The 27,526-nt window shown below is 36.7% G+C and overlaps 1 protein-coding gene and 1 long non-coding RNA gene across 2 annotated transcripts in view; both read left to right on the top strand.

Moving 5' to 3' along the window:
* GBE1 (1,4-alpha-glucan branching enzyme 1) overlaps nucleotides 1-27,526 on the top strand; it is a 266,291-nt gene that overhangs the window by 4,988 nt on the left and 233,777 nt on the right. The window lies entirely within an intron of this gene.
* On the top strand, nucleotides 933-11,304 carry LOC118498865. Its single transcript, XR_004901353.1, has 2 exons — nucleotides 933-4,273; nucleotides 5,228-11,304. It is a non-coding gene; the product is annotated as an uncharacterized LOC118498865 (long non-coding RNA).

The following is a 27,526-nucleotide window of genomic DNA, read 5'->3' as shown; positions in this document are numbered from 1 at the left end:
AAGAGCTAAAGATAACCAGGGAAAGTCAAGAAAATCATTATTAATTAGATCCTTTCATACTCCACAGAGACTAGAGGTTTAATCACTGAAGGAATACACAGTTTGAGAGAGCCTCAGGTCAAATTGAGTGCCCAAGAATGGGAGGAGAGGTTTTTGTGAGCCCAAGTGGTTAAGCATTACAATTACAGCGAACATCTCTTTTTTGTTAGACACAAAAGTAGCTTTTACATTGGTATCTAATCAGAATTAGAAAAATAGTTTGGATTTAGTGATATAGGTAACCACACCAAAAATTGATTCTCACAGCACAGAAGTTTTATATCATAGCTGAATGGTGCACTTTTTTTTTCTCTGTGCCTGGCTAAGTTGTGGGCTGTAAAGTAAGTCAAATGTCAGTGATTCTAGGCAGGGAAAAATACGAAGATTGCAAGATGCACCTGGCCTTCTCATTTATATTTGCAGCTGAGATATGTACTGATTCTGGGGTAACTCCTCAGTTTTGTACAGTAATGGGCAAGGGGTTGTGACCTCTTCCCATTTTGAAAGTGCCTTAAAATGGCTTGATGTAGCATTTTGGTTTTGTTTAGGTTCGGGCACCTGCTGTACTACCTCCTGAGAAGTGACACTTTATGTCAGTGATTTTTAATCATTGTGATGCAAGAATTTTTAACACATTTCTTTTAATTGTCAAATAAAAAACCAATCACAGCCAACACAACAATGGCCATCCAGTGTGAATGCCCTGTCTTAAACCATAAATACATAGGTCATATAATACAGTTGCATCTTATTGGTCACATCTCATAATATGGTTGCATCTGATGGATACCAGAAATCCTTATATTCAAATATAGGCATATGATTTTTTTAAAAAGTAACTTTGAAGCCAAAAAGGGTAGAACAAAAAGGGTAGGTAATTATTATTCTTTTATATATCAATCAAAATTGTATTTATTTTTGGTCAATTTAGCAAAAAAATATATTTTTGGTGTGCTGCAGCATTTGAAAAATTAGTTTATGTGTGCCATGAGATGAAAGCAATTGAAAACCACTGCTTTATGTGGTAACTTCTTAGATAATTCACTGCAGGTCTCACCAAGCTGGCCCTAGCTCGTCAGTGAAATAATAACAGTCCCTGTGAAATATAGCTTTAGACTGATTAGTACATCATGCTGCTATTATTTGAAAGCATGTGTTAAACTTCAGTTAAACATTTATAGATATTAAAACATACAAATGTTTTCATTGGGGAGGGTACCTGCTACCAGGTGCCTTTTACTCTAAAGTAAGTTTGTTTTTTACTGGAAAGCAGATTCTTTTCTTGTGCTGATGTCTGCTCTTCAATAAATGCTCACCATTACTTTGAATCCAGGGTTCTTTTGTGTTTAATATCCAAAAGCAGCCCTATTCTTTTTTGTGTTTAGGATAACAGGAATTTAGTACATTGACAAAAGGTAAAACTCCACATTAAAAATGTTACTATACAATCTACATTCTGTAGTTTATTATACAATTCCATTGCAGTTTATTTGACATTGTTTAAGTTACGGAGACTAACTTGTAAAGCTTCACTGATTTTTGGTGTTTGATCAGAATAATTTATATTCTAACTTTAGCTTCTTCACATGTAAAATGGAAAAATATATAAAATTATTGGAGTGACCACGTCCCAAGTCCAATAACAAGATAAGGCATGCATTTCAATTCTTGTAAGTGCTAAAGAGTTTTGAGTTTAAAGGAAAACTATTCAACCTCTGTGAACCTCAGTTTCTTCCTCTGTAAAATATAGATGGGCCCTACCTTGTATCAGTGTCTTGAGAACTAGGAATATATGTAAAGATGCTTAGTAAATAAGTAACAGTCATTTAATGATGATGATAATATTAGCAAACTAATTTAGTATCTTAAATGTTTACTAGATTATTATTTTCAGAAAATACTTTTATTGTTAGCTTTTTTAATGTTGTATGGTGAAGTCAACCATCAGATAAATAATGTGACCAGAAATTTCCGTCAACTCTTCATTTTTCTGGTTAGTGGCATCTTTACTTTAGGGTGCTTTTCCCCTCTTTTTCCCAGTAGGGTGATTGTGTGAGTGAGGTGAGGAGGTGATCATTTTAATCGTAATCTAAAAGAGAAGGAAAATAGTATGTTTAAAACTTGATCCTTAATTTGTAGAGGAAATGATAAGGCAATTGCCAGTTTACAGTAAGCTCAAGGACAGATGAATCTGGGATATAATGAGCACAAAGCTCTTTTTATTGAGAGAGCTAAATGCCAGGCTGCAGAAACTGCGCATAACTGTTCTCTTGATCTTGCTTGTCTGTCTTTTCTCTTCTTACATGTATGTACTAAGTGTTCACATTCTAGGGCATCAAATGGTGACAGTGATTTCCTTCCTCTTGAACTCTGGATGGTTAAAGTAATGGTCCTATTGAGCTTACTAATAGCAGTAGCAACTTTGAAAAGAAGAATAAAAAATATAATAATAGTTTAAAAGTTGGAAAATGAAAGAATTATCAAGTCGAGTCTGAACATATAATCTGTTAATAAAAATGTTAAAGCCTATATCTTGCCTTGTTTTTCATTTGATGAGTATAGTTATTTTCAATGTGTTTGATTTCGCAGTGAGATGGATAATACAAAGGAATGGAATATTCATGTGTGTTTTAGTAGATCCATTGAACCATAAATTACGAGGCACAATATTTGGGTATATACTCTAGGTCTGTAATGTAAAATATGATAATCAGAAACCAAGTCTACAAATAATACTTTTTGTGTAGGTAACCTTGAAGTATGCAAGTATTTAGCAAGTGTGAATTAAATATTTCTTTTACCAGTGAAATCATATGTTAATATTATCCATCTAATTTATTTTTATTTTCATAAATAATAAGCAGCTAGCCACAGGTTATGTTTAATTATGAATAACTGCATAATATAGGAATGTCCTCTATCTGTTATAGAAATATGATAAAATCTGTTATGCATTTAGGTCTGTGTAACAGAAAACCTAACACGTCCTCATTTATCTGACAAACCCATCTAAGTTATTGAAAATAGAGGTTTGTGTTTTCACAAAGAAAGTGAAGATGAGTTATTTGGTTCTTGCATGGACCAATCATTCTTTATCTCTGTCCTTAGCTTATGGTCTTTATTCTTGTGCTTAGAGGATGGCAGGGCATATTCAGGAGCATGTGCCAGTTACCATGTCCATTTTAGCTGAGCATATGTTACTTTTCCTGTAAACTCCATGCAGTTTTTTTAAATATACAAATTATTGACCAGAACTGTTCCACGGTCATCCTCAGCTGAAAGTGAACCTGCATAATCAAGGCATTTAGTTTAGCTGCACACACATCTTCCTGAGAAATGTCCTTTTGCTTCATTCATCACAGCTTCCCAGGGCTCTTTCACTTTCTTCAAAGAAGAGACTGTACATCTGGCTAAAGATGAGAAGTCTTAGTGAGACCATATTGTTGTTCCTCAACACCCCAAGGGAAGTAAGTTTACAGCCACATCTGTTTAATTTCACCAACTCCTAGGTCATGGCTCTCACATCACCAGAACTGAATGTATATTTTTGGACTCTTTTCTTGGGGGAAATATAGGGACTTTCAGTTGTTTTAGTCCAAAATGAGCTGATCTTTCTGCTAAGCTACCTGACCCCACAACTTTGGGAGTACTCCATCTTCTCTTTTTAATTTAGTAGTATTTTAATCTTAAAAAATATGAGGTATTTACTAATAATACTTTATGTACTCTGGGTTCATTAAAAAACAGTCTGATTTATTGAGTTATTTGGAGAATTTATTATTTACAGAAAATTTAAAGATGTCAGTTAACATGTGCCCAATCTTTAAAACACTTTATCTTCTGTTACCTAGTGACATAAAAGCTTATGAGGTTTTAACATTATACCATTTCGTGCTTTTCTTTTTGAAGTTTAAGATGTGTAACAGTTGTTTTTACAGTATACCTACCGCAGACTTTTCATACAAATGTAGGATTTTGTCATTGCAGGCATGTTTGACATGGTTACTGTTTTATTTTCCTCAATAGGACTAAAGAGCAATTTGTGGAAGAATGCAATTCCTGTTTCATGTCAGAATAGAAGATATGTGGTCTGGGTTCATATTTTTTTTTTCCTTTTCTAAGATGTTATTGGTCTATTATCCATGATCATATCATAATACTATTTGGAAATCATGAATAACTAATGTCTGAGTTACTTTTGCTTTTTAAATGTTTTATAGTCTTCTCTCAAGATGTGGGGGGAGGGAGCTCCACCCGCAGGGACCCCTTGGCCACCATGGATGAGAATAAGTCTACCAAGATACGATCTGCTTGGGGATGAAAGGTGGCTGATCTCTCAAAGCAGAAGGGCCAAGAGATTTTTCCTCAATGGGGTTTTATTAGGTTCATTTTGCACAGGAATACAGGTAAAGCTCATTAATCATTATTATGCAGTAAGGATCAAACAATAGATAACATACAGAGAACTATGAAGGCTTATTCTGAGTCAGAGTCTGTTAGCTAAAGGGCTACAAAATTTTGGGAAACAAACTCATTTCCTGCTTGGACCCTTATCATTTAATTGAGAACATTCTTAGCAAAGCAGGTTTCACAGGAGTTTATGTATTCTTTCTTAGGCCTGATCACCCAGGGAAACTGCCCTTTCAGCACAGGGCTGCACCACCCTCTGTCATTATTTCAGGCTAAGTCAGGCAGGGGAATTAAGGCAGCCAAGAGATTAGGAGACTTCTCGAAGACAGAATGAGGACTTGGGCTTTGTCAAAGCTGAGGGGCAAGGTCCATCACTCCCTTTTGCTATAGCCCCCCAAGTCCTTCCCTGGGGCCTCCCTGTGATTGTGCCTGTCTTGGGTGGTTCCCCCCTTGGGGGATCTTACCCATCATTGGCTAACCAATGTCAGAATAGAAGATATGTGGTCTGGGTTCATATTTTTTTTTTCCTTTTCTAAGATGTTATTGGTCTGTTAACATCTTGGCTAACATCTTGGTTATTGGCTATTAACTGTCTTGGCTAAATGATCAAGCATTGGGGTCCAGGCAGGGTGAAGAAAAAGAAGCAGAAGCAGCGCCCCTGCCAGGGATATAAGCTTTGTCTCCTTAGTGCCTTCTGGTCCCAAGGTCCCTCATTTAGCCTTAGCCATAAGGGGTTACAGCTTCCAAAACTGGGCAGGGTGGTTCCCTTCATCAAGAGGACTGATATTCTAGGATTTTGGAGGTTCAAATGCTAGTTCATGTTTGTCATCTCGCTGCTTTTTTCCCCCCAGCTGTTATCTTTCTGCATTAAAAACCTCTCATGCTTTTGTTTTGCTTATTTGTGCTCCCCCCCACCCAAATGCAGGTCTTCTATCCTCTTGACCATTTCAATTGACAGTGCTATTTTGTTGTTTTAAATTGTACTTGTTAGTTATAGGACTGTAGTGAAAATAAGTTGTCTCTTTTTGCTTCACTTCCATAAAGTACCTTTTATCGAAAACTGTGTGCCGTCCCTGCATATTTGGTAAACCGCTACTCACAAGTATAACATATAAGCAGGAAGTACTTAGAAACAAGAAGTACTTAGAAACTTAAGTTTATAAAAACTTAAATTTTGTTGTAGCAGGTTCAAATTACCTTTAAAGTTAGAGGACATTCAAAAATATTGTAAACTTAGAGAATTACAAATTATTTTAGACTAGATTAAAAATTATTTTGAAATAATTATAGACTTACAGGAAGTTGCAAAAACAGTACAGAGCAGGCTTCTGTACCATTTGGCAGTCTTGCCCTAGTGGTAATATCAAATATATTACGACATCAAAACCAGGAAAGTGACAGGCCTCATTCAGATTTCACCAGTTTTTACACAATCTTATTTGTGTGTATACTTCTCTGCAGTTTTATCACTGATATATGTTATTAACCAATATGAAAAAGAAGATACATAATTTTCCCATTACCAAAAAGGAACTCCCTCATTCTTTATTTTTATACTATCTTCTCTTCCTCCACCCCTAACCTTTGGCAATTGCTGATCTGTTTTTGTCTTTTATTTGTTTATTTTTTCATTTTAGAATGTTATATAATTGAATCATAGACTACATAATCTTTGGAGATTGGCCCCCCCCCCACTCAGCCTAATGCCTTTGAAATCAGTCCAAGTTTCATATATCGGTAGTTTGTTCCTTTTTGTTGCTAAATAGTATTTCATTGCATGGATGTACCACAGTTTATTTACCTGTTCATCTGTTGAAGGACATTTTTATTGGTTATGGTTTTTGGCTTTTAAAAATATTGCCATAAACCTAAGATATGAATATATATGTCTGGGTTTTATTTCTCTGGGAGAAATGCTTCCTGGGAGCATTTCTCTGGGAGTATGAGTGCTAGGCTATATGGCAAGTGTATGTTTGGTTTTATAAGAAATTGTCAAACTATTTCTCAGAGTGTCTATACCATTTGCATCCTGACCAAAGAGGTATGAGGGGGCCCAATTTATCTGCATTCTTGCTAGCAGTTGGTATTGTCAATTTTTTAATATTAACTGTTTTGATAGGTATGCAGTGATATATCATCATGTGGCTAGTGGCTCCTGTATTAGAGAGTGCAGGTTTAGATTATGTTATCTGGAAGAGGAGCTTTTGTAGAAAGAGTTGGTATGACCTGTAAAGACATTGAAGGGGTGAAGATCAAGTAGAGAGAAAGTTTCATTCAGCTATGTGTTCATGATACTAGAGGAAAATAGACCCATAGAGGTTTTGATTTTTGTCTTACAAAGGGAGTCAGCAATTATTGACCTGTGACTTTTTTTAATACTTGAAGAGAAATAAATGGATGGGTATTGAATGTAAACATGGAGATATGTCATATCTTAAAGGAACTGGGGCTAAAAAGGTAGCCATACTTTCCCCCAAGTTATGTGGAATGAGTTTGTTCACATTGTTCTTTTCATTTAGGTGATTCTTATTTATGTTATTTTCACGCGCAAAATGAATTTCATGTATCCCATAAAGCAAAAACAAAAACAAACAAAACAAAAAGCATAGGACAGCCAAAGTAAATCTGGTCCTTCTAGATAAAGTGGCTGACATCAGTTGGCAACGTGGTGCTCTGATAGTCCTAGACCTTTGGGGATGTGCCAACTTCACTTTGACGCAGGCCAAATAACAGCTGTTCCTAACTTTGTTCTTCCAAGAGTTTTGCTTATGTGCAGTGACTCATTATGACTTGCATTATTCCTGAGTTGGTCTCTGCTTGTAAGAGAGGAGGTTTCAAAGGATTGCTCTTCAATCATTCTTCAAAACTCCAACAGTTTTGTGCCCTTTTCTTTATGAGTTGCTTTTCTTATTTCCACTATATGGCAGTTTCTTCAGTGTTTATCCCTTTTTTTTTGTACCTACTCACTTTGCATACATGATAGTTACCCTTGTACTATCAGTTAAAAACATTACCAATTATGAAAGTGAAGGTATTTGCCCTCATGATCTATATCAGTCAGTTTCTCCTTATGGAATGCTGTTTTCCACACTGTAGCTGCCCAGTACATGCTGGCTCATTGAGTATCTCTGGGATGCTTGATGTGTGTTTTGAATTTAAGCAGAGAAGAGTATATTTATAGAACATATAGTGTCTTTTAGGTGTTTTCCAGAGCTTAGAATAGAGGTTTGCACTCAAGGGGTGCTTTGCAAGTTAATATTGACTGGGAGTCTGGTCCAGCTTGTTCTGTAATATTAGAAATATAGAGAAGTATTTATTACCATAGTTGTTGGAGGGTCCCTAGAAACACGTGAAAGTAATTCGATCATGTAGTGGTCTGTGGTAGGTCAAACCTCTTTCACACACAGCTTAACCTTTCTTGTGTCTAATACTACTCATGAAGAAGATTGTAATTTGTGCATTGTGCTTTTATCAGGTTGCTGTTCCCAATGCAGTTAGAGTAATTTTTCATTTCATAACAGTCCTCAGGCAATTCTGTTTAACAATGCTTTCTATTTCAGAACATTCTTCTATTTAAAAAAAACTTCTTTTTTGCCTCAGGCCCAACATGTTTTTCCAGCCAGGCCAGTAGTAATTTCTGTCTTCACTGGCTTCATTCACCTTCACTGTTAAACTTTTGTATGGGTTTCCTAGGAATGTCTTTGTGTCTCTATGTGTGTTAATAGCATAGTGGATGCTGAGATGCCTATGCCTTCTATTTGTTGATATTACTTTGGTTTAAATCTCTTGTTAGTTTTCTAGATTGTAAGTCAGACTTTGTTTTCTTAATGAATAGAATTTTAATTTTCCACTTGAACTTTTAGTCATCCACAAAATTTTCTTGAACAACAGTATTCACAGTGGAATAACTACTGCATTACTGATAAAAAAAAAGTATTCAAGTTCATTTAATAGGTAGCGTATTTCTTTTTTTAAGGTGGTATCTTAAAACTGAGTGAAACAAATAACCCGGATTGCCATCCTAAATGATCATGAATTCAGTTAGATTTTGGCTTGAGATAATATAGCATTCTAAGTCAAGGCTTTTGAATCTGCTCTTGGGTCTGAATTTGGTAATAATAACCTACTTTATAGGGATGTATATTTTTAACAGGGAAAGTCTGATAATCAGAGACATAGAAGAGAAAGCCTTTGTTTTTTCTTTATTATTAACCACTTCTGACTTACACAACAGGGCAGATTTTGAAATACGTATAAAATGAAGGTTTTCAAGAGATTCTAGGGACTAAATATATATGGAGAGACCAGTGCTAGACTAAATTTAGAACTCTGGCTGTGCTCTAAGTATGTGTCTGTATGTTTGTACGTATTATACATGTTATATGTGTGCATGCATGCATGTATGTAAATGTCTCTTATGTCTTCTTTAAGTTGGCATAAATGTTTTCTCATTCATTGTGCTTGTATCTGTACAAACCTTGGAGAAAATGGGGATTTTCCTTTCTTTGGGAGTAGTGATCATAGTGTTAAAAATGAAAAAAGAGTACTTTTTTGGGTTATAGTTTGCATTTTAAATTTCATTGCTGTTCCTCTCAACTTCCATCTGTGTTGACATTTGGGAATTTTGCTGTTGCTCTTTCTCAAGTGGAGTGTAAAAGCTTAAAACAGAATTTACACTTTTAAATACAATCGAGGCTCTGTGGCATCATGATTCACTCCCAGACTGACTACATTTTTTTTTGGCTTAAAAAAAAGAGTCAAACATGTTGTTGAATGACATATTTTTCAAGCTTATAATGTCACTGATTATTTTCCATTATTCACATCATTTTTTTTGCACTAATGGAAATTTAGGCTTAAAATACAATAAGTATTAAATTTTTCGATGCTTAATATTTTATGACATCAAAGAAATGTTTTCATACAGGTGCATTGTTAGTGCGGTTTTACTTTATTTTACTTTACTTTTAAAGTAAGGTTTAGGTATAATCTAAGAAATAACAAAAATGTGGATAAGCCACAAATAGCCAGATTGGGTGTTATATGACTTTGCTGGCTCTATGCTCAATTTTATTTTATTTTTTTAACTTCCGAAATCTCATGCATTTGGCATATGGGCTCTCTCTCTCTCACTCTCAATCTGTGTGTGTGTGTGTGTGTGTGTGTGAATGATATCTTGGCTGAATCATTAGTGGCCTGGACCTCTGTCCAGTGATTAACAGGTTTGGCCCATTGATTTTAGCTTTGTTCAATTTTGACTATAACAGGGTAATATAGATTGGTTGGCTTAAACAACAGAAATTTATTTCTCACAGTTCTGGAGGCTGAGAAGTCCAGGATCAAAGCACTGACAGATCCAGTGTCTGGTGAGAGCACATTTCCTGGTTTGCAGATGTCTGTTGTATTCTTAAATCCTTGCCTAGCAGAGAGGAAGGATAGAGAGAGAGGAAGCAAGCGAAAGCTTCCTCCAATCTCTAGTCTCTGCTTATAAGGGCACTGATCTATTCATGAGTGCCCCACTCTTATACCTTAATCATCTTGTAAAGGTTAGGATTTTAACATAGGAATTTTGGGGATACACAAATATTCAATCAGTAACAGTTTCCTAAGGATCTTTCTAGTTTTTAGTGTTTGTGATGGCTTCTTCTACATAAAAGTAGTTTTCAAATTTTAAACAAATTGTGTGTGTATGTATGCACTGAGGCGATACAGCAGAAACTCATTGTAATTTCTTAATATAGCCAAGAGACTAGTGATCATTTTAATGAGAGCTACATGATTGAAATTAGGGAGTAGTAGATTTGGGGGCCATTAAATTTCAGCACTGTGAAAGGCAAAAATGAAATAGTATGTCTCCCAAAATTTGTTACCTTCATGTTGGAAAAACTAGGAGCATTGAATGTTCCAAGATTCCTGGGAAGCAAAGCAGAGGCCTGGTTATAGGCAGATATAATTCATTCAGTGCACAGTACAGAAAGGAATAGATAAACTATTTATTTTCTTAAGTTAAAATAATTATAATGAAATTCTTTTGGAGAAAAATAACATGGTATGTGAGGCTTTGTAAGATCTGAGGAGAAAAAATATCTTAAGAGCATTTATTTCACTTTAGATTTTCTTACTAAAAGTAACAATAAATATAGTGCTACCTCAGGACTGAGCAGATATAAGTGGTTGTCATACCAACACTTAAGATTCATTTTAATAATGTTTTTGATAAGATTTGATGTTATGTTTTCATATTCCCCTATGCTAAGTCATCAGAAATCTGCAGACATACATAACTTACAAGGAATGAAAGGATGCAAATAATTTATACTAGATTTCTTTGTGTTGTATTTTGAAGTTTCTTTGTAGTGTGATGTAGTGCAATTAGTGAGTTAGATTTGTAGTAGATGTTAGTGTGTTCATTAGATAAGGATGTATTTGTTTCTTGAGTGAATGTATTCATTAAGAGTGGAGACCCTACAACATAATATCTGTATAATCTTAATAAAAGGTAACTCGTAATTCCAGACACAAATGTACATCCATTAGGTATTGGCCATATTTTTGTGGCGACTGAACCTTTTATCCTGTCTCCTTTTGTCCTGTTTGCTCTCCCCTGGTTTGATTTCCAGCTAAGAACTTTAATTTTTCAGTCCAGTCAGCCAATTAGAAAGTGATATAGCTGATAATAACTTAGTATAGTATAATACTCTTATATATTATATATATTTAAATGATGGTGTTTGCAGTGTAATTCAAGATCTGCCATTTGAGAATTTAGGAAAGTTTCTGCTGTGAATAAAAGGATTTTTTAAAACTTGTGTCCACCCATTTAGAATGCTGGTTCTTAAGAAAAGCCCCCCCACCCCTGCAAAACACACACACACACACACACACACACACTACCAAAAAACCCAAAACATACAATCACAAACTACATGGTCATGTGAATGGAGACTGTCTCAACTTCTAACTACTCTTTTCCTAGCAAATCCACCAGGCAGAAGAGAACTGTGATTGAAGGAAATTGCTGTAGTAATTAGAATTGAAAATGGGGAGTGTGAGATAGTTAAAGTCATTGAGAGATTTTTCTTTCTAATAATGCAAATAGTCAAGAATTGTGCCTCTGGATTACCTGGGGGTCTTTTTAGAATGCAGATGCAGTAAATAGGTCTGGGGTGGGGCCTGTGAATTTGCATTTTGAACAAGTTTCCAGGTACTGCTGCTAGACCAGAATTTGAGTAGCAAAGTCAAAAAAAATACATGAAGTTGTTGGTTATATTGACTGTCTACTTTTTTACCCCAATATTATCACCTTATTCATTTTTCTTCCTTTTATGTGTGTGTGTGTGATGCATAATTGCCAAAACATACCTATGTTACCAATAAAGTTGGCTTTTTAATTAAATATAGGAATCCATATTTTTGGGTGCTAGTAATGCATAAAAATGCATCACTGCCAGTCATAGTCTTTCAAATCTTTCAGGTAAGGTTAATTTTTTTGTCTTCATCTCTATTTTTCAATAAATGAGACTATGCTGTTATTACTTTGAGTGATTCACCTTAGATGGTAGAATTTCTCCGTAATAAGGGTTTATCTCAGTCTAGTGATCTTCACATGGCACTAAAGTGTCCCATTGAAACAGACGTAGCCCTGGCTAGGCAGCTCCATTGGAGCATCGTTTCAGTGTGCCAAGGTTGTGGGTTTGATTCCTCATCAGGGTACCTACAAGAGTCAAACAATGAATGCATAAGTGGAACAACAAATTGATATTTCTCTTTTTCTCTCATTTTCTCCATTCCCTTTCTCTCTAAAATCAGTAAGTAAAAAAGTTTTAAAAAATAAAATCAGAGACTGTAATGAGCATGTGATCATTTCAGAAGTTGCACTGCTAACTTCAAAGCACATTCCTTATGTCACTCTGAGGTTTCTTGGCTGTGAAATAGAATTAACATGTCGGGACTTTACCACAAGTAAATTGATTTAAATTTTCAATTGGAAAATTATCTATTTTGCCACCTGACTTTTAAAAAAATAACCCAGCATCTAATACTTACATATCCACAAATACAAATAAATGATTTTCTTGTAATCTTGTAGAAGATTAATGTAAGAAAAAATATCAGCAAACTGCTCTGTAGCAATGGTCATTACAAAAGGAGTTCTGAACATTTTACCAAAGGGAGGAAGTGTACATGGATTTTGGGGTAAGATTAGGTTTGAATTTTGGCTGTGCCTTGGGAATTTATTTCACTGGGCCAGAGTTTCTTCATATGTGAAAATGAGCCAAAAAATACATATGTGCTAGAGTTGTTCCAAGGATTAACTTTAGCAGGAAGATGTATTTAAGGCATTCAGCATGTTGTCTGGCAGATATTAAACATTCAAATAAGTGGCATTCATTGTTAATATTATTTAATATCATTTTCTTTCAAATAAGACAAAATTCAGGGTGAGACAAAAATGGAAAAGTATAGGTTAAATAAAAGCACTATAATATATAATGGTTAATTTTTATTTCAATTTATATTATGGGCTATATAAATGAATTATAGAAAATAAAGGAAAAGCCGTGTCTAATTTATATAATGTTTAGATATGTGTTTATGGTTATGGACAAAAATAAGAAAATTAGCAGAAATATTTTCTAAGGGAGTAGAATATATAAGTCAGTCCTCCAAGGATGACAGGTGAGGTAAATAGGCTTAACTTGTTTGGGAAGCATCATGGAAAAGACCCAAGTCAGTAACAAAACAGTTTCAATAAAAACAATTTTGCTGGAGAATTAGTGTTGACTACATTATTATGTTGCCTAAGCTGATGGACAGAGTAAACAGCTTTATTTTTTTTATTAAGGAAAGTTAGCTTCTTAGATCCAACCCCTCCTGTAATAGGCCTTAACTCAGTATTTACCTGGCAATATGTTAGGGTCTAGGTATGCCTCTGTTTATTTTTTTGTGGTTTTTGGGCAATTATTGCATAGTTGGAGGTAATAAGAATAATACAATGATAAATGCTAGTATTGTGGTCCTTCCTTGTCTGTGGTTTTACTTTCCATGGTTTCATTTACCTGCTGTCAATTTAGATCTGAAAATATTAAGTGGAAAATTCCAGAAATAAACAATTCCTAAGTTTTAGGTTGATTGTCCTTTAGAGTAGTGTGATAAATCCCACACAGTCCTGCTCACGGGAGCTCAGGATGCGAATCACCCCTTTGCCCAGCATCTGTATGCTGTATACATTCCCTGCTGTTAGTCCCTTAGTGACCATCCAGTAATCTTATTTTACTTAATAATGACCCTTGAGTGCAAGAGTAGTTATGCTGGCAATTTAGATATGCTGCAGAGTGGCCATAAAAATGCTTCCTTTAAGTGAAGAAGTAAAAGTTCTTGAATTAATAAGGAAAGAAAAAAATTGCATGCTGAGTTTGCAAAGATGTACAGTAAGAATGAATCTTCTATCCATGAAAAAGGAAAAAGAAATTTTTGCTAGTTTTGCTGTCACACCTCAGGCTGTGAAAGTTATGGGCACAGTATGTGATAAGTGCTTGGTTAAGACGGAAAAGGTATTACATTTGTGGATGGAAGACATGAACAGAAAACATGTTTTTATGACAGCATTGTGTTGTGTCAGAAAGCATTGAGCCGACATGAAGACGTCAGCTTGAGATCCCCTGAAACTAGTCACACCAAATCTTTTACTGCAAGTAAGGGGTTGTTACAGATTCAGGAGTAATTTTGACATTTTATCATCTCAGATTATCACAAGAAGAAATAAGATGAGTGCAGTACAATAAGATATTTTGAGAGGGAGAGACCACAGCCACCATGTTTTATAGTATATTGTTATATTGCTCTATTATGTGTGTATGAAGGGCAGAGTTATAAGGGGGATGAGAAGACTGTACGTGATAAACCTATGTTACTATTCCTATCTTCCTATGCCTTCCTCCTTCCTCCATAGCCTAAGAATGTTCAACATCTCAACCTCATTAAATATTAGTATATAGGAAAAAGCATAGTATATACAGGATTTAGTACTATATGTGGTTTCCTCCATGGATAAGAGGGGACGACTATGTATAAAACTTATCTGATAATCAAGATGTAAGCACATTTGTAATTCTGGAAGGTGTCTATCTATCCAGATGTTTTTGATGAGCTTCCCCTGAGATATTTTACTTATTAATCAGCCGGTTTATATATTTTAAGGTCGACAATATATGTATGTTATATTAATCAGAAGTAGAGACTTATATCAGTTGACCTGTGTGTTCAAATCCTAGTTCCCTGATTTACTAGTTAAATGATATGGATATTACTTAACTTCCTCCCTAAGCCTTAATTTTAAAATCTGTAGCAGAGATAATAATACCATCTTTATTGAGATTTTTAAAAGATTGAGATAATCCATGTAGAAATTGCCAGGCAAGAAGTAAGTTTTCAGTAAAATTATTGATGATATAGGAGATATGGATTATAAAGTGATCTTTGGAATTACATTCCAATGTATATAATTTTTATGATACTATATGCTGATAAAGGCAAAATGGAAAAAGCTCTTATATCATTCCCAATTCTTAAATTTAGATTTTTTCCCTTAGTTTCTTTCTTCAAGTGACTGTACCCATAATCATAGTGTAAATTGGTGCTTTACAGCTGTGATTTACAGGTAAATGTAACCTATGGTGAAGGGTAAAATTTTTTCGTTTTCTTTTTAAATTTATAATCTACCAGAGACTGATACATGTATAAAACTTAACAGAAAAGAGTGATTATAAGAATTAATTTAAAAAGACATATAAAATAAAACCCCTATTTTTAAAATTATATTCAAAATATATAAAAATACTGTGTGCAATTGCTGTAAAGGTTTTTAAACTCTTACTCAATTTCAACTCTGATCCTGTCATGGAGCAGTGATGAAATGTTGGCAGCTCGGCACTTGTCCATGTAGCACACAGTTGAGTAGTACTGCTCTAATATCATGTGCATACTCATTTACTTTGAAATTCACATGTATACCCAGATCCTTCCATTGACCTTTAAATTCACACTTGGATATGAGCACCTCTCCTTTTCAGGTAATGGCACTATATATATACTCAGCAGAAGTATGCTGTCATCATCCACCCCCCTCCCCTTACAGACTATTGTTTTACATCTCTATTGCTGACACTAGTCCAAGCCACTGTCATGTCTCATCCAACTTGGAACTGACCTTCCTTCTGCTCCTCTCTACTAACCCCTCTTTTATTCCCCATATATCTGTAAGTATGGTTTTTTACAGAAGTAAGTCTGTTTATCACCATCAAGGTCTTCACATTTTAATTACAGTTTCGTTGGCTGAATGGTATGTAACATTTACATTTTCAGAGGATTAGGAGGCAACTGCAGCATGCAGGGTTCTATAGGGAAAGAAACATGATTTTCCTCATGATCTCTAACTGTATGCCTGTCAAATCTCTCAGGCCAATAACTGAGTTAGAGCTTGTCCTTTCACAGGGATGATTGGCATATCACGAAGCAAGCTAATTTTTCACCAGCAACCTGGAAGTAATGTACTGGGTTGAATTCTAAGAAAAGTACACTAAGGAGGATAGGACATACTGGTATGAGTACACTTAATTCAAATTGAGCTAAATTTATTGATATCCATGTTCTTATCAAGAGTCTGGATTTAATATATTAGCTTGAGCATCTGGAAGCTTGATTACTTGACTGGTACTTGGGCTCAGCAGTGGTTAACATTTAATGAGGCAGAGATGCCTGAACATTCCTAGGCTGTGGAGGAAAGAGGAAGGCAGAGGAAGATGCGAATGGTAGAGTAGTTTATAAAGTATAGACTTCTCATCCCCCTTATCACTCTGCCCTTGATGAGATTCCAGAGGACACACCTTTGATGAGAAATTTATTGGTGAGAGGAATAGGCCTCTGTGGTAGCTCTAAGCTGGGAAATATCATTGGAATATGCTGCCGTTGAAACAGACTCACTGACTTTATTGGGTATCATGGGATTCTGCAGTGGCAGCAAAGCGCTTTGGCTGTGCTGAGAGTTCGTTGATAAAGTCGCTGTAATTGCCAGAGTAAGGCTTCAAGTGTGGAGTGACAGTTAATGTTTTTAAATACAGAAGTCTGTGGGGTGACTAATCATAGTGTCTTAGGATTATACCTTGGCCAATTACTAAATTTTTACTTTATCTCTACAACTGGGGCAACTCTAGATATGTTGAATATAAACTTGACTTGAGTTACTGAAATAGGGAGAACACTTTCTTTTGATTAAAGGAGGGGCTGATTTCCTTTGACAAAGGACATAAGATACTACCATAAATATATGCTTTAGATCTTTCAGGGCTTTCCCAAAGGGACTTACTGTTTAACAGGAAAAAGCCAAGCCTTTAGAGAATTAATGGAAATGGGATCTGGAATAATCTCGGGGCCATAAATGCCATGGTAGCACGTTAGTCAAAGTTGAGGTTTGTGGAGGTCACTTGATCTTCGTCACTTTGGGCCTAGTTCTTGCCAGACTAATCCTATAGTTACTTTCCAGTTCCCTGAGCACCTACCTAACTGTATCAGGCTTGGGAATTTGTACAGTTTTCACACCTACTTGTGGAGTGAGGACTATTTTGGAATGACCAGGTAGAAGCTTGTGGAATTGGGCCTCACTAGCAAAAGATAAAACCCTAAGCAGTATTACATCTCTAGAAACATTGCATGAATAGGGGCACTTCTGAAGTCTTGAGATTCCTATACATCTCATCCCCTTTTTAATATTTAAGTTATTGTCCTGTCTTAAATAATGCTGCAATATACATGCTCTTTTGATTTGCTGATTAGATAGCTGGATCTTGGGGAACAGCTATGGACTAAAATAAAAATAATCAGAGTGACTACAATTGCTTTGCTTTCTACAATGTTGTGTCATTATAGTCCCTGGAAACTGAGGTGCAGCAGTTGACCTGGCAATTTTATTTTTTTCTCTCTACCAATTAGTGAGGACAGTCAGAGGCAGATAGGCCTTTAACTCTTAGACAGAGCCAAATACCTCCATATTTTTAGGGCAGGGCAATGATAATTTTCTTGATTGCTGTCATAGTATGGCCCGTAGGAACCTTATAATACTACATTTTTGTGTCAACTTGTCTAGGCCACATGGTGCCCGCATATTTGACTAAATGTTACTTTAGGAGTGTCTGTGAGGAAATTTTTAGATGAAATTAACATTTGAGTTTTCAGATTGAATAAAGCTGATTTCACTCCCCAATGTGGGCAGGCCTATTTTGATCCACTGAAGGCCTGATTAGAACAGAAAGACTTGGAGTAAGGGAGAATTCCTGTTCTTTCTGCTTGCTATTTTTGAGCTAGGACATGGGTCTTCTGCCTTTGGCCTTGGACTGAAATTGATACTGTCAGCTCTTCTGGTCCTCAGGCCTTTGTACTCTGACTGGAAATTACATCATCAGCTCTTTTGGTTCTCAGCACTAGAGGCTCAAACTGGACCTAAGCCATTGACTCTTCTGGGTCTCCAGCTTGTCCATTGTAGATCTTGGGATTTCTTAGTCTCCATAACCATGTGAGCCAATTCTTTATAATAAATATCTTTAATAAATATTTCTATTTCTCTTACTAGTCCTGCATCTCTAGAGAATCCAGACTACTATAGACTTTAATCATCTGGTTATCTAGAGAACAACATCCTGGGCCAGTGCACCAAAGCCATCATACTTTTTGAATCTGAGGAGTGGAGAGTAGCAAGCAACCTAGATGATTTAGTAGGACTCACACATGCCAGATGGCTGACGATAAACTCTGTGCTTTATTCTTATAATCATCTAAAATTTAACTCATTATAGTATTTGAATATTGGTTCAACGCTTCTGAGTCTCTATGGTTTTTATCTAAAAGCCAGATAACTGTTGTTTAAAGAAAAAAATCCCTTCATATTAATTTGAAAGGAGGCTACTAATTTTGAATAACTTACACAGTATCAAACCTCTGAAACAAATTTCTGTATAGCTTTTTGACTTGAGCTTTATCTTTAATAGTGATTATTTTTTGTTGTTTGTTCAGCAGAGAATAAATTTATGGATTTTTTTCCCCTGACTAGCATGGCTCAGGTGGTATAGCATCAGCCCATAAAGCAAAACGTGGCCAGTTCAATGCCAGGTCAGGGCATACACTTTGGCTGCAGGTCCAGTCCCCAGATGGGGCACATGGGAGAAGCAACCAGTTGGTGTTTCTCTTTCACATCCATGTTTCTCTCCCTCTCTTTCTCCCTTCACCTCTCTCTAATTAAATAAAATAAAATCTTTTATTTTATGGATTTTAATATATTTATTTTACACATACATACTTATGTGTAAAAAATAATATGACATTTTAAAATACAACTATAGTTTAATGATTTATAAATAAAATTAGAATAAAAGTTAGTTTGGAAGCTTTAGAAATAAGTGAGTTTCTGTCATCAAGTTTTTTTCTAAATTGTATTTTATTGATTATGCTATTACAGTTGTCCTGATTTTCCCCTCTTTGCCACCTACCACCCAGCACCCCCCACTTGCTCAGGCAATCCCTTCACCGTTGTTCATGTCTGTGGGTCATACGTATAAGACCTTTGGCTACTCTGTTTTCTGCACTGTACTTTATATTCCCATGGCTATTCTGTAACTACCTGGTTGTACTTCTTAATCCCCTCACCTCTTCACCCATTCCCTCACAACCTCCTCCCACCTGGCAACCATAAAAATACTCTCAGTATCTGTGATTCTGTCTCTGTTCTTGTTTACTTTGTTTTTTAGATTCAGTTGAAAAATATGTATTTTTTGCCATTTTATTGTTTACAGTTTTGATCTTTTTTAAATAAGTCTGTTTAATATTTCATATAATAATGGTTTCAATGTGATGAACTCCTTTAGTTTTTTCTTGGATGGGAAGCTCTTTATCTGTCCTTTGACTGTAAATGATATCTTTGCTGTGTACAGCAATCTTGGCTGTAAGTCCCTGCTTTTCATGACTTTGCATATTTCTGGGTAATCCCTTCTAACCTGCAAAGTTTCTTTTGAGAAATCAGCTGACAGTCTGTGGGAACTCCCCTGTAGGTAACCAACTGCTTTTAAGGTTCTCTCTTTACCTTTAACCTTTGGTATTTTAATTATGATCTGTCTTGGAGTGGGCCTCTTTGCATCTATCTTCTGTGGGACTGTCTGTGCTTCCTGGACTTGCATGTTTATTTCCTTCACCAAATTAAGGAAGTTTTCTTTCATAATTTTTTTCAAATTTCCAATTTCTTGCTCTTTCTCTTCTCCTTCCAGCACCCCTGTGATTGGGAATGTTGGACCTCTTGGAGTTGTCCCAGAGTCTATTTATACTATCCTTATTATTATTATTATGATTCTTTTTTCTTCTTGTTGTTCTGATTGGTTGTTTTTTGCTTCCTTATGTTTGAAATTATTGATTTGGTTCTTAGCTTCATTCACTTTACTGTTGATTCCCTGTAAATTGTTCTTCATTTCAATTAGTGTATATCCTTTATTTATGACTGGGTCTTTTTTATGCTCTTGAGGTCCTCACTAAGTTCCTTGAGCATCCTTATAACCAGTGTTTTGAACTCTGCATCTGATAGATTGCATATCTCCATTTTGTTAAGTTCTTTTTCTGGAATTTTGATCTATTCTTTCATTTGGGCCATGTTTCTTTGTCTCCTCATTTTGTCAGCCTTCCTGTGTTTGTTTCCATGTATTAGGTAGAACTGCTTTGACTCTGTGTCCTGGTAGTGTGCCCTACTATAGTAGGTGTCCTGCAGGGTCCAGTGGCACAGTCTCCCCTATCACTGAAGCTAGATACTCAAGGTATGCACTTTGAGTAAGCTGAGTACACCATCTTCTTGTAGTTGAGCCTTGGTTGCTGTTGGCAGATCAGTGGGAGAGATTTGCCCAGCCAGTCAGCTGTAAGGACTGGATGTGACCATTTACCACCTACCTCTGCCTTCTGTGGAGGCTCAGGGGAAGGCTGGTGTAGGGGGTGGGTGGTGAAGTTTAGAAGTGCTCTCTTGCTGTTCACTGTGTGTGCTGGCCCTGGGGTTTCCTGGGTGGTGCAGGCCAAGGTCAGCTCCTACCTGTATTTTTCTGGGACCTGCCCTTTTTGAGCTATAAAGCAATCTGAGAAGACTGCTACTTATGATGAGCTTGGAAATTCCCAGGTGAAGCCAAGCTGTGAGTCTAGGCTGGCTGCTGCTAGTGCTGGGCCTGGGGCTCACTGAGGCCAGCTGCTGCTTCTTTGAGAAGATTTAGGATAGGGGTTTCAAACTCAGTTTCATTGGAGCCACATCAGCCTCGTGGCTTCAAAGGGCTGAACGTAATTTTAGGACTATATAAATGTAACTACTCCTTAATAGTTAAGCAAGAGCTTGGTGCTGCCACTGGAAAGAAACAAGGTGCAGGGCCAGATAAAACAAGGTGGAGGGCCAGATATGGCCTGTGGGCTTTGTGCTTGCCACCTGTGATTTAGGATATTGTGAATCATGAGCCAAGATCAACCATTTATATGGAAAAGCAGCTTGGTGGGCCTGTGAGTTGAGTGGGAAAGTGTTTCCAGGGATTTCCAAGATGGGTCAAACAATGTTAGCCAGGTTGATTGAGTGTCAGATATGGCATCAGCTTGCTGGCTTTGTAGAGGGATGGTTTAGAAAAGGGACGATGGGATCTGCTCACCTTGATGCCAGACACTTCAGTGTCCCCCTCATGCCACTGGTGCCTACCCCAGTGCTGGAGCTTGGAGGGAGTGGGTCTGAGTAGGTGAGTCCATATGTGGGTTCTTTATAAGGAACTGCTTGGGAATCCAGCAGTTTCTTCCACTGACTCAGTCTCTACAGGTTTTTGCAGCCAGAAGCTGTGGGGACTTAAATTCCTGGCAATGGAACCCTGGGCTGGGTGGCCTGGTGTGGGCCTGGAACTCCTCACTACCAAGATATCCCTCCTGAATTTTTATTCTCTACATGTGGGTGAGGGACCAGCCCATTCTGTGTCTGCAGCCCTCCTACCAGTTTGGGTGGATGTGGTTTCTTTAATTCTATAGTTGTCAGACATCCATTCAATTCGACTTCTGAAGGAAGGTTCTGAGTGATGGTTGTTCTATATTTTACTTGTAATTTTGATGTGGTTGTGCGAAGAGGTGAGCCATGTCTGCCTACGCTACCATTTTAACCAGAAGTCACTCTGTCCTCAAGTTTATATAATTGATTATACCTAATGCTCTTAAACAAGTAAAATCTTGATTATATTTAATATAATAGATTACTACAGAAAATGAGAGAAGCAAATTTGTTCAAGTCTCATGCTTTGCCCAAGTAAAGAACAAAATGTATTTCAGTGATTTATGTCCTATTTATTATGGTCCAGACACTGCGATAGGAACTTGGAATATAAGATGAACAAAACAGGTAAAAATCTATAGAGGAGCTTGCTTTCTAGGAGCAGGAGACAGTATACAATATAACATAACAAAACTGGATGGTAAGTGCTATGACAAAAATAAAACATAGAAAAATATAAGGGACACAGTTATGGAGGGGCTATTTCAAATAGGTGATTTTTTTTTTTTTTTAGGACAGGGGTTAATCTCTAAAATTTATAAAGAATTTATAAAACTCTGCACCAAAAACAAACAATAACAACAGAAACATCTCAATTAAAAAATGGGCAAAGGTCCTGAAGAGACGTTTCTCTAAAGAGGACATACAGATGGCCAATAGATATATGAAAAGATGCTCAACATCACTAATTTTCAGAGAAATATGTTTTAAAACCACAATGAGGTATCACCTCACACCTGTCAGAATGGCTATCATCAATAAATCAACAAACAACAAGTGCTGGTGAGGATGTGGAGAAAAGGGTTCCCTTTGCACTGTTGGTAGGAATGCAGATTGGTGGAGCCACTGTGGAAAGCAGTATAGTTACCTAAAAAATTAAAACTGAAACTGCCTTATGACCCAGGAATTCCAGTTCTGGGAATTTATCCAAAAAAACCTAGAATGCTAATTCGAAAGAATATAAGCATGCCTATGTTCATTGCAGCATTATTTACAATAGCCAAGATTTGAAAGCAGCCCAAGTGACAATCAGTAGATGAGTGGATAAAACAACTATGGTACATTTACATAATGGAATACTACTCAGCTGTGAAAAAGAATAAAATTTTAGCATGGGTAAACCAGGAGAACATTATGCTAAGTGAAATAAGCCAGTCAAAGACATATACCATATGATTTCACTCATCTGTGGAATCTAATGAACACACTGAACTAACAAGCAAAACAGAGACAGACTCATCCAAAAGAGATGAGTCTGAAAGCTCTGGGTGAAGGGGGTTGGAGGGTGGAGGGATAGAGCAAACAAGAAAAAGGACTCATGGGCTCTAACAACAGTGTGGTGATTTTGGGGAAGAGTAGGTGGATGGAGGTGGACAAGGGTGTGAGGGGGATAAATGGTAATGGAAAAAAAATTAAAAAAAGGAACTATTGAGATTCTGACATTTATTCAAAAACTCAAAGGAGTTTGTTTTGTAGGTACTGGTTGGGGGTGTCCTAGTCAGAGGAAATGGCCAGTGTAAAAGCCTTTAGGCAGGGGTGTGTCTGGAAAGTTCAGGTAACTGGAAGTAGAACAGTATATGAGATATAGTCAGGAGACAGCAGTTAGAATTGGCATGAGAAAAATAAAGGAGTAAGGCTCAGATTATACAAATAATTGTAGATTACCATAAAGACTTTTTGGCTTTTACTATAACATCGGAAGCCATTGATCAGTTTTTAGCAGAAAAATGACATAGTTTTACTTATGATTTAAAATGATTACTGTATTTTGGGTTCTGCAGAGAAACATCCATTACACACACACACACACACACACACACACACATTTATTGTGAGTAATTTTCTTATGTGATTATGGACGCTGAGAAGACCCATAATATGCCATCTGCAAGCTTGGAAGCTCAGGAAAGCTGGTGGTTTTCTTCTAGCACAAGTAGAAGTACCAGGATAACTGGTTTAAGTACCAGGAGATGGTTTAAGTTTTAGTCCAACTCTGAAGGCCTGAGAACCAGAAGTGCAGATTTATTTAAAGTCCTACACTGAGGGTAGGAGAAGACCAATATTCTAGTTTAGTATTTCGGCAGAGAGAGTGAATTCTTTCTTCCACATTTTTGTTCTATTCAGGCCCTCAAAGAATTGGATGATGCCCACCAGCAATGGGTAGGACAATCCACTTTATTCAGTCTATCCTTTAATCTCATCTAGAAACGTCCTCACAGACAAAATCAGAAGTAATGTTTAGCTAAGTATGTGGTTACTCCATTGTTCTGTCAAGTTGATGTAGAAAATTAACATCACAATTACTCTGATCGGCTTTATTGAAAATAGATGTAAAGCAGGAAGACTAGTTATGGCTGTTGAGATAATGGTGATGTGACCAGTATCTTAGCAGTGGAGGTGGTAAAAAGTGATAAGATGTTGGACCTACTTTGAAAATTGAGTCAAAAAGATCTCCTGATGGATTTGATAAGAGAAAGGGAGGAATCAAGGATGTTTGCAAGGTTTTGGGCATAAATAATAGGGTGGCTTTGTGACCCAGACAGAGGTTGTCATGTAGTTAGTTACAGAAACAGTTCTTAGACTTGGTTTGCAGTATTTTTAGTTTACAGATTTAAATGCTTAAATATCATAGATGGTAGGAACAATCACCACATTTGTTTGGAATTTGTTTTTATATAGTTGTATCTAGGATTTTATTTTGAATGGAAAGAGGCTTGCTGTGTATGTTTGCCTAATATAAATTCATATATTCTAGTCTAAAGTCTTATTTGTGAATGATAATTATCTTGATGAATCAAGTAGGATTTTGATTTCATTTTACCCATTGACCTGGATTAATGTACTTCTCAGAGTGTTCATGTATATTTATTGATTTAACAACTATATTTTAATGCCTTCTATATATCAGGTATTGTGTTAGGTGCTGGGTTACAGCAATAAACAAATAATTGTCTTCATGGTGCTGTAATCAATATGTCTAAAGGTGTTTTGTTTGTATGTTTATAATTTTTTATTAGATTCTGTAGAATAAATGGAAATAAAAATTAGTCTTTATCTGGGAATAAATATGAATTTTAGACTTTATATCTGTCAAGTTTCCTCAGGAAGTAGATGTCAATCAAAATATTATAATTGAAAGATGATATATTTTTAAAGACATGGTTGTAGAGGAACCTCAGTGTAATGCAGTGACCAGAGGCTTAACTTCTGAGTTGCTAACACCTGTAGCTTAAAGAAATATGGGAATGAACAGTTTATATAACTTGGAAGGAGAATATGATGCAGAATCATCAAAGATCAGTGGTCTTAGGTGGGGGGACATAATTATATCAATTGTAGAGAGGGAGCCTGGAGAATAAGTATTCTGATGTACTTTTCTTCCTTTTTCCTATTCTTCCTGGATCTCTTTATTGGCCAATTATATTGTAGACCAGAGGTCTGTTGATATAGTGCATGCAGGTCTTATTTATAGGGCAGAGAATATAGTATGCTGAATGGTGGGGAATGTGCTTGGAGGAGCAACTGAATGACGTCTGGCCCAGTCTGCCCCATTTGCCTCTTGGCCTACAGTCATCCCTTCTTCTCTATGTAAAAAGTTTGTGATCCCAGACAAGGCATTGCACAGAATGCCATCAACTACTCTATCGTCAGGTGACGTCCAACTGGTCATACCCTCAATGAAATTATAAAAACATTGGCTACCATTAGTATTCTTTATATAAAATAGCATAGAGAAAAAAATAAAATAAATGATTAGGTAATATAAAACACAGCTGCTACAGGCTCTTTCTGCCATTCCTCACCTTCTACCTTGGCTAGGTGTGGCTACATGCAAGGTGAACCTTTATTGGGAACATTTACAAGGTTTACTTCTGGAGGATCTGAGTCCTTGGTGGTTTGATGTTTACCGTGTTTTCCCTCACTGGGACAGGGAGGTTTCCTGGTATATTCCCTCATTCTAAACATAGTCCTCTTGGCTTCCATTATAAAACTACGACTCAGTTTCTTCCTCCTCTTCCTATAGTTCAGTGGCATTAGGAGCACAAAATGGCCAGTGAGTAATGTTAGCTTTTAATTAATTGAAGAATTCCCCCCTAGGAGCTGGGACCTCTAAACCCACCAAGCTTAAAGGTCATGTGGGGTAAAATTCTTCTAGGACATGGTCAGATATGATAGTGAGAGGGGCTATACCCACCTCCTCCCTTCTATTCCTGGACCCCTATTCTGCCTATGAGGAGATAACACCTTGCATTGCTGGTTTGAAGCATATAGGGTATGCTATAGGACAGTACCTCCACTTTTTAGACTGTTGCCTACTGAATGCCATCATAACTGAACCTTCAGCAGACCCTTCTACCATTTTATAAGGCCAGCTATTTCTGGGTACTGAAACATTTATGATTACCAGTGTATTATCTAAGTGTAAGTAAACTCATAATTTATACAGTATGTCCTTTTGTCAGAGGCACTGTTGTGTCACCCAACATGATAATTGATTAAGTATAAGCTAAGTCCATGAATGGTGATGCTGGTGGAAACACAAAGACATGTCTACATCTAGAACATATGTTTATCCTTGCCAGGACAACATGTTGTGCCTTCTTGATGTGAGGGGCCCAGGTAGCTGTGCTTAGTTGATCTGCCACAGCAATGGTAACATTCTGGGGGTTCATGAGGGAAGCCCTCTCTTGGCTGTCTGCATACTTAGCATAGGTGGTAGCCAGATGAGCCTCGGCTGAAGGGAACATCATGGTATTGAATGCAGGCATCCATCCTTGCCACTTTGACAACTTTGTACGCATACATGAGCTGTATAGGCTGGGGAAAATGGCTGACTGACATTCATTGAATGGGTTATCTTGTTTATCTGATCTTTAAGAGCCTACCTTTGTGCATGTTCTATGATGGGTGTTTATGTGGGGCACAGGTATCATCATACTCTGTAATCTCTAGAAGTTAATCAACATACCCTTATGTCACTGATTTTGAAATTTTTGTTTCCTGGCTTATGCTTTGCTGCCCAGACCCTCTAATTATTAGCCCCTAAGTTGGTGTGGAACTGTACTTCTCATTTGATTTCATGTGGAAAATTGTATCTACAGCTCATTTCGGCTCACTGGGAAGGCTAAACTGAGCAGAGCTGGACTTATACAGGCATACTATGAAGATGCATCCATTATCTAGGCTCATGATTTTTCCTTCTCTGTTTCCTGACTTTTGGGGCCTTCCTGTAAAGCCAAAAGTGGATTGAGAGAGAGGCAACAAACTGGTGAATGAGTGTCTTGGAAGTCTGAGCCACTTGTTTGTGTAATTTATTTTACTTGTGTCTTCTGGATCTGCTTGGGTTTAGGCTTATCTATACCACTTCTGTTTTGTAATGGAATTCCCTTCTTCATGTCCATTTTGAAGGTTTGGTGGATCAGGTAATATCCAGTTCAATATGGGCAGTTCAAATCTCATAGTGACGATGTTAATGGGCAGGTGGTTATCTCTACTAGTACCTAATAGTAAGCTAGAAGCTGCCTTTCAAATGGGGAGCGGTTGTCTGCAGAGAAAGGCCTGGGTTCTCTTGGATGCAGGTCACACATGTCAGCTTCTTGAGGCAAAAAGCAGGATGGAAAAGGTTGGACCGTGAATTTAGAGGAGCAAGTGGAAAGTATTTGACATGCTTTGAACACTTTGAAGAATTTCCTCAAATTTTTAATGATAAGTATTTAATCAGTTTATCTGTTACTACACATCTTTTCCTATAACAAGGCATCAGTAATGATTTGATTTGAGATTAAAATTTGGAATTAATTTTATAATAGTGATTTTCTCATTGTGCTTTTTTTATTCAGTGGCATTGTTTTCTTTTCCCTTCCCTTCCCTTTCCCTTCCCTTTCCCTTTCCTTTTCTTTTCCCTCTCCTTTCCCTTTCCTCTCTTTTTATCTGCTCCGCCCCTTTCCTTCCACTCCCTTCCCTCTCCCTTTCCTTTCCCTTTCCTTTCTT

This window comes from Phyllostomus discolor, chromosome 2, assembly GCF_004126475.2.
Source record: "Phyllostomus discolor isolate MPI-MPIP mPhyDis1 chromosome 2, mPhyDis1.pri.v3, whole genome shotgun sequence".
Classification (NCBI taxonomy): domain Eukaryota; kingdom Metazoa; phylum Chordata; class Mammalia; order Chiroptera; family Phyllostomidae; genus Phyllostomus; species Phyllostomus discolor.
This window is presented reverse-complemented; position numbering and strand designations above follow the sequence as displayed.